The following is a 6,625-nucleotide window of genomic DNA, read 5'->3' on the forward strand; positions in this document are numbered from 1 at the left end:
CCAGTCTCTCTGCTGGCCAATGAATCTCTAACACGTGACACCCAGGAGTTGTCTGTCACCACATTTCTGTATGATGTAGACTAAGAAGGGAAGAAAGCAAGTTCCAGAGAAGCAGAGAGGAGAGTATAAAACAACAGAGGTAGGTCTTGACTATGCCGGAGTCCCTGGATCCAGTACGTTCCTCGGTCTTAGGTGCATTCCTGTTCTTGAGTTATGATTAGTTCCCTCTCTGGCTTTAGCCAGTTGGAGTTGGGTTTTTATTATTTATAAGCAAGATTCCTAACAAATCAGATTTGGACCAGTCCTCTCTCAAGAACCATTTCAGATCTAACATTACAAGTGTCCATGATGATGGTTTCTCCTTCTCACTCAGGACCACATTTACCCTATATGTAAACCTTTGTACCAACTAGAAAAAGGTGCTTCTTCAAGGCACTTTATTAATACCTGCTGGAAAATTATCACAAAATACTGATGTTTTGGAAATAAGAGATAAAATACAGGAAAGAGATCTACCATGTCTACGGCGTAAATTGTGCCCCCTAGGATCATGCCTTGTACAACCTGCCCACTGGAACAAAGCAGCCCTGTCAAATGTCCTCCAAGGCACCCTTGAACATGCAGACTGCATGTCTCACTTGAGGATTCAGAAAATGCAACATCATGCCAGTTCCAGGATGTCTAAAACCAGACCGTAGAGCCATGAACACAAGAGGCTGTCCTCCAGTATGGCATGGATTGGCCAGCACCCCCACCATATCACCCCAACCTCATCAGCCAGAACTCAGGACCCCCACAAAGAGGCCATGCCACCCCAGGGGCTGCCAAGGATCTCTGGCATGGTAGCCATAAGAAGCAGCCATCATCAAGCAACAAGACTATACAGTCAGTCACTGTGATCTTTAAAAAAGTGAGTGGTCATTTCTAGACAGAAGCTTAATGAGAAAGAGACTCCACTTCTTCCTCACTCACCCACATATGTTCCTCAGAGCACTGGCTGCATGGGGACACTCCATTAAAATAAAGAAGTGTTTTATAATTCTTTGAATTTGAAAAAAGCGGCATGCTCTATTCACTCCCTTTTACACAGTTGCCAAAATCAAAACCAGTAGAGAAGTTGTAAGATGAAGAAATTTGTTTCTCCCTGTCGTGGGTTAAATTGTGCACCCCAAACAAATATGTTCCAAGTTCTAATCCCTGATACCTGTAAACATGACCTTATTTGGAAATCGTCTCTGTAGATGTAATCAAGTAAAGATGAGGTCATATTGGAGTAGGGTGGACCTTAATCCAATGACTGGTGTCTTTATAAAAGAAGAGACAAGACACACAGGGAGAACCCTATATGAAAAAGAAGGCAGAGCTTGGAATGAATGATGCATCTACAAGTCAAGGAAAGCCAAGGATGGCCAGCAACACCAGAACTAAGAGAAAGGCATGGAATATCTTCTCCCTTTGAGCATCCAAGGATGAACCAACCTTGCTGACACCTTGATTTCAGACTTCCAGCCTCCTGAACTGTGAGAGAATAAATTCATCTTCTTGTAAGCCACCCACTTTGTGGTACTTTGTTACAGCAGCCCTAGGAAATGAATACACTCTTTTTTTTTTCCTTAAGATTTTATTTATTTGTTAGAGAGGGAGAGACAGAGAGCGAGAGCACAAGCAAGGGGGGTGGCAGGCAGAAGGGGAAGTAGGCTCCTCGCCAAGCAAGGCCACCCACTGGGATCATGCCTTGAGCCGAAGGTAGGCACCTAACTAACTGAGCCACCCAGGCATCCCTACCCTCCCTTTTTTTTTTAAATTTATTTATTTATTTATTTCAGAGAGAGAGAGAGAGAGAATGAGAGATAGAAAGCACGAGAGGGAAGAGGGTCAGAGGGAGAAGCAGACTCCCTGCTGAGCAGGGAGCCCGATGTGGGACTCGATCCCGGGACTCCAGGATCATGACCTGAGCCGAAGGCAGTCGCTTAACCAACTGAGCCACCCAGGCGCCCTCTACCCTCCCTTTTTAATATAGCATTTCCAAACTCGTTTGACCCTGGAAACCTTTCTTCTTATAATATCTATTGATATTTAGGAAACACAACTGGGGAAAATCTGGCCCAGGAAAAAGAAGCTGGAGGTCCATCCAGTTACAAAGGAGTAGATGTTAGCAGGAGGGTTTGTAGGTTGCATTGTCCCCCATTTTCCCACCTCTCATTCCTTCCTGAGGAGCCAGCTCTGACTAGAGCAACTTTGCTTAGCCAAGAAAACAATCAAAATTCTAGTTTCCTTCTTGTTTTTACCATCATACTGTGCAGGAAAGGGCTAAAGTTAGGGTCAGAAGCCTGTGACAACACCAAGCCATTAAGGGCTGGGGATAGCCACCCTCAAAATCGTCATCATCTCCCCAAATAAACAGATGGAATTTTAGTAGAAACACTGTGCTACTTTGCTAATATAACTTCAAGATAAAACCTCTAGCCCTGCCCTGTCTACCAGATTGCTACCCCTAAGCCTCTCCCTTCCCTTTAGAGACTCCTCAGCTAATGTAGGAAGAGGCTAATGTCTGGGTAGAAATGGTATTCCATGCACCCTAAATGCTAGTAATTCATACCATGATGCTAAATTGGCTTGGATTTCACTTACTGACACTTCTTTGTGGTGGATCCAGTTGTAGTTTGTAATTCTCCCCGCCCCCTCGGGTGCTCATATTCATTATTTCTAGGAAGTCCCCTGTGTCCTGAGGTGGCAAAGTGTTCCCAAAGAGATTTTGTTTTTTCTCAGGCCACAGAGGCTCAACAGTCTTTTTGAGCTTATTTCTCAGTTTGGGATCAATATTGTGATCAGGTAATTTATATCTAGACCCTGCATCCACATGGCACAGACTTGGGATTTATATTTCTCACAAGAAGACTTCTCTATGTTCATGTACCAGACCCCAGACCCATATACCCAGTTACATCCCAAACAGTTCCACTTATGTGTCACAGCTTCCTCAAATTCAACTTTCCAAAACTGAGCTCCTCCATAAAGCCTATCCTTCTCCAGCATTCCTTATTTCAGCAAATAGTACCAGGCTGCCACGTATGGTAGTATAAGTAGTTCACTGCACAAGGGACAAAAGGAGGCCGAAATCTAGCTTGCACGCTGCTTACCAAGCAGTGCATCCACAGGACTGTGTCCACCAAGATGGCATCTTCCTCTGAGTGTATAAAGATACCACATGGGCTTGGGGCGCCTGGGTGGCTCAGTCGTTAAGCGTCTGCCTTCGGCTCGGGTCATGATCCCGGGGTCCTGGGATCGAGCCCCGCATCGGGCTCCCTGCTCTGCGGGAAGCCTGCTTCTCCCTCTCCCACTCCCCCTGCTTGTGTTCCCTCTCTCGCTGTGTCTCTCTCTGTCAAATAAATAAATAAAATCTTAAAGAAAAAAAAAGATGCCACATGGGCTGGACACCACATGTCACCCTGGCAAGAGCACCACCATCCACCTTGTGGCCACTTGTTCTTTTCCCACGACTCCGCCCCTCCAACCGTATCCAAGTTATCTCGGAGTCTTGCCCTTTTACCTCCTATTTAGACCTCAAATCCATCTCCTTTGTGCCACTTCTGTAAGTTGCTAGATTTAGCAAATAAAAATACAGAACTCCCAGTTAAATTTGAATTTCAAATAAAAAACATAATTTTCAGTGTAATTATGCCTCATGTGTCCATTCTGTCCTCCCTTTCTAAAAGGACCCCAATTTTTACTCCAACCCACACTGTACCCAAAGAAAAGAACACATTTCTAACCAGATGACCAGAGCCATGTGCACACCATCACCACTGAAAACTGCCCCCACCTCGTTCCCCTATTTGGTGAAGACCAACACATTTCCTCATAAGACAAGTCTTTGGGATATTTGGCTTCTCGTTTGATATGAGGCTGGGTCACTCCATGCGCCTTAAGAAATGTTTACTTCTCACATATGTATTTCTTACAAAATCCGGGTTTGGGAGCCTCAGTGTTGGCTCCTCAGGTCAGTAAGGGCCCCTCATTCCCACGGTAAGCTCACACCATAATCTTTCATAGAGTTCCCCAGCATTGGAAGGACACCAAATGGGCTCCCATGTCCTTTCCCAGAGCCCACTGGGAACCTGGCCAGTAGACCCCCTAAGAGGTGCACCATCCCACATCAAGCCCATTGCTCAGTTTCAGGTCAAGCATCACTGTGTCCTGATTTTCCAGCCTCTCAGTCACTGGCATAATCTAGAGGAGCTCCAGCTCTAACATACTCCGGCAAGTCAAATCCTATAAATAAGGCTTTTATCCACCCAGCTTTTGAGGGCCAAATGCCTAAGAGCAAAAGGAAACAGTCTAATCAAACTGGATACCTCATACTGGAAATGTAGACAATGAAAGGAATTATACAGAATATTCATAAATCGTGTGTGGAATTGTAAAAGTTTAACATTCTAAAATCTTAACATTTTGACAACTGAGAGTGCAGAGACTATAGAAACAGCCTGGGAATGGTCTTCATTTAGCTTATTTGGACTTCAGAGCCACTAGCACTAAACAGAATATTCCCGCCAGGCCACAGGAGCCAGTTTTCATTTTTCCCAGGATCTGAAATTAGAATACCTTGTGTACAACAACAAGTTGTTACTCCAGTGCCTTTACTTGGAAATGTCACGTACAGGTTGTTTCTATTAAGCCTTCGAGCTGCAGTTATTTAAGGAAATGAACACACGCACACACCCACATGCACACCTGCACACACATGCTATTTACCAAGGACCTAAAGTGAGAGGAAGGGGAACTTCACACCTTAAAAGGTCCAACATTTTTGAGCCTAGAAAGGGGGACTGGAACAGCTAGGACACCCACATAGTTTTCCCACTTGGCCATTCGTTCTATGCCTTAGTCTCCCCAAAAGATGCGTGCACATGCATTTATGTCCTGCCCAAAGTTAGCAGTGGGACTCCTCACCTGCCGGCTGTTGGTAACGCCAAGGGGTCTAAGACCTGGCCACTGAGATGTGCCCACAGAGCGCCCCAAATCCAGTGAAAATTGCCCGGATTTCCAGGAGATGGAATGTAGCGCTACAACCCCAGGAGGTCAATTATTCAATAGTTTTCTTTTGTAATCCTATCTACTTTGGTTTAGAGCCGCGTGTAGGAATTATATAGACCTCTTTGAAATCTAGAGGCTGCTATACATCTTCTGAAACTGTACTTTGGTTGTTTTTCTTAATATCTTTACTGTGTAGGACTTCTTCCCTCCAAAACACCAGAGTCCCCTCTGAGAGCGCTTTCCTGTTCCACTTAGATAATCCCATCTGGAAATTCCTGCAGAATCACTTTTTGCATTTATATTGTGTTCTCCATTATGCATCCACACGGGTGGTCGCAACTGACTTTTTTATATTTTAACTCATAGAAGCACAAAAAATTACTTTTTTCAGGAGTGGATGTATTTGAGAAAATCTGTTGGCAACCTCTTTTTTCTCTCCTTTCCTAAATTGTTTGGTTTTATTGTCTTTTCTGGATTTTGTTAGGGGTGAGCTTCGTGTCCCAGGACAAGAGAATCAGCACAGAGGCATGTTGATGTCAACCCAAGGAGCAGTCAGACACAGTTGCTGGTGGTATAGACCATCATGTTCTCTGCTAGTTGGTCCAAAGGCCCGTATGAAGAGACCAGGAATGTACTGTGTTCTAAACCTGCTTCATTTACTTTGGCTATGTCTAGAAACAATGCTTTGACAGGGAAAGAAACCATATCTGTGTCTTGGGCATTTTGAGTGTCAGTCTGGGCCCCAGTTTTCTCTTTCCACTTTGAGGTTTGGGGAGACCAGACCTGCAGCCCTCATCAGCCAACCAGCGAGGTCTCCTTAGTAGAGCAGATTGGCTACGAAGATGCTGAGTCACTGGCTTGACTGCAGAGGGTCACAGCCTGACTGTATACGGTTGGCTCTTATTCCCATTTTTTCTCCAAATATTTGCTTCTTGCCTGATTGATGAAAGGCCTTAAGACTCAAGACTGGGGCCTCATTGAGCTTTAGTCCTGCATGGCTGGGTGGACAAATCCTGCAGAAATGGGGAATGGAGTTGCAGGACAGTGGTATGAATTACCTGTGCAGATCTAGCCTTCACATTTTTCCAACATGTACCAAGTGAATAGTAGAGAAAATCTCAAATAGTATTAATAAAATGAGAACAATTTTACCAAATTAATGAAAGCTCCGTGTCTGCATTTTACCATTGATTTGAGAGCATCCTTCGAAAACTAAATTTAACTGAATAAAACTGAAGGTGGGCTATCTACCAGCAGAATTGCATCAATGTTAAGTTCCCTCAATTCAGTATTTGTATTGCAACTGTTGGAGAAGATCCTTGATCTCAGGAGATACATATTGAAGTATATAGTATGTAGGAGTAACGGGTTATGATGTCGGCCACTCATTCTCAAATAATTCCACAAAATAATAAGGGTAATGAAAGAGAGAGAAAGAATGCACAAAGTTTGACAAATGTTAACAATTGTAGATTCTGGGTGAAGGATACGTAGGTATTTGTTCATTGTATGAGTCTCACGACTTTTCTGTAAAGTTTGAAAGTTTTTCAAAAATATAAAGTTAAAAAGAGCAAAGCACAGTGATTAG

This window comes from Eumetopias jubatus, unplaced genomic scaffold (genome assembly GCF_037043125.1).
Source record: "Eumetopias jubatus isolate StellerSeaLion01/CBP00866 unplaced genomic scaffold, mEumJub1_p1.0 scaffold_6, whole genome shotgun sequence".
Classification (NCBI taxonomy): domain Eukaryota; kingdom Metazoa; phylum Chordata; class Mammalia; order Carnivora; family Otariidae; genus Eumetopias; species Eumetopias jubatus.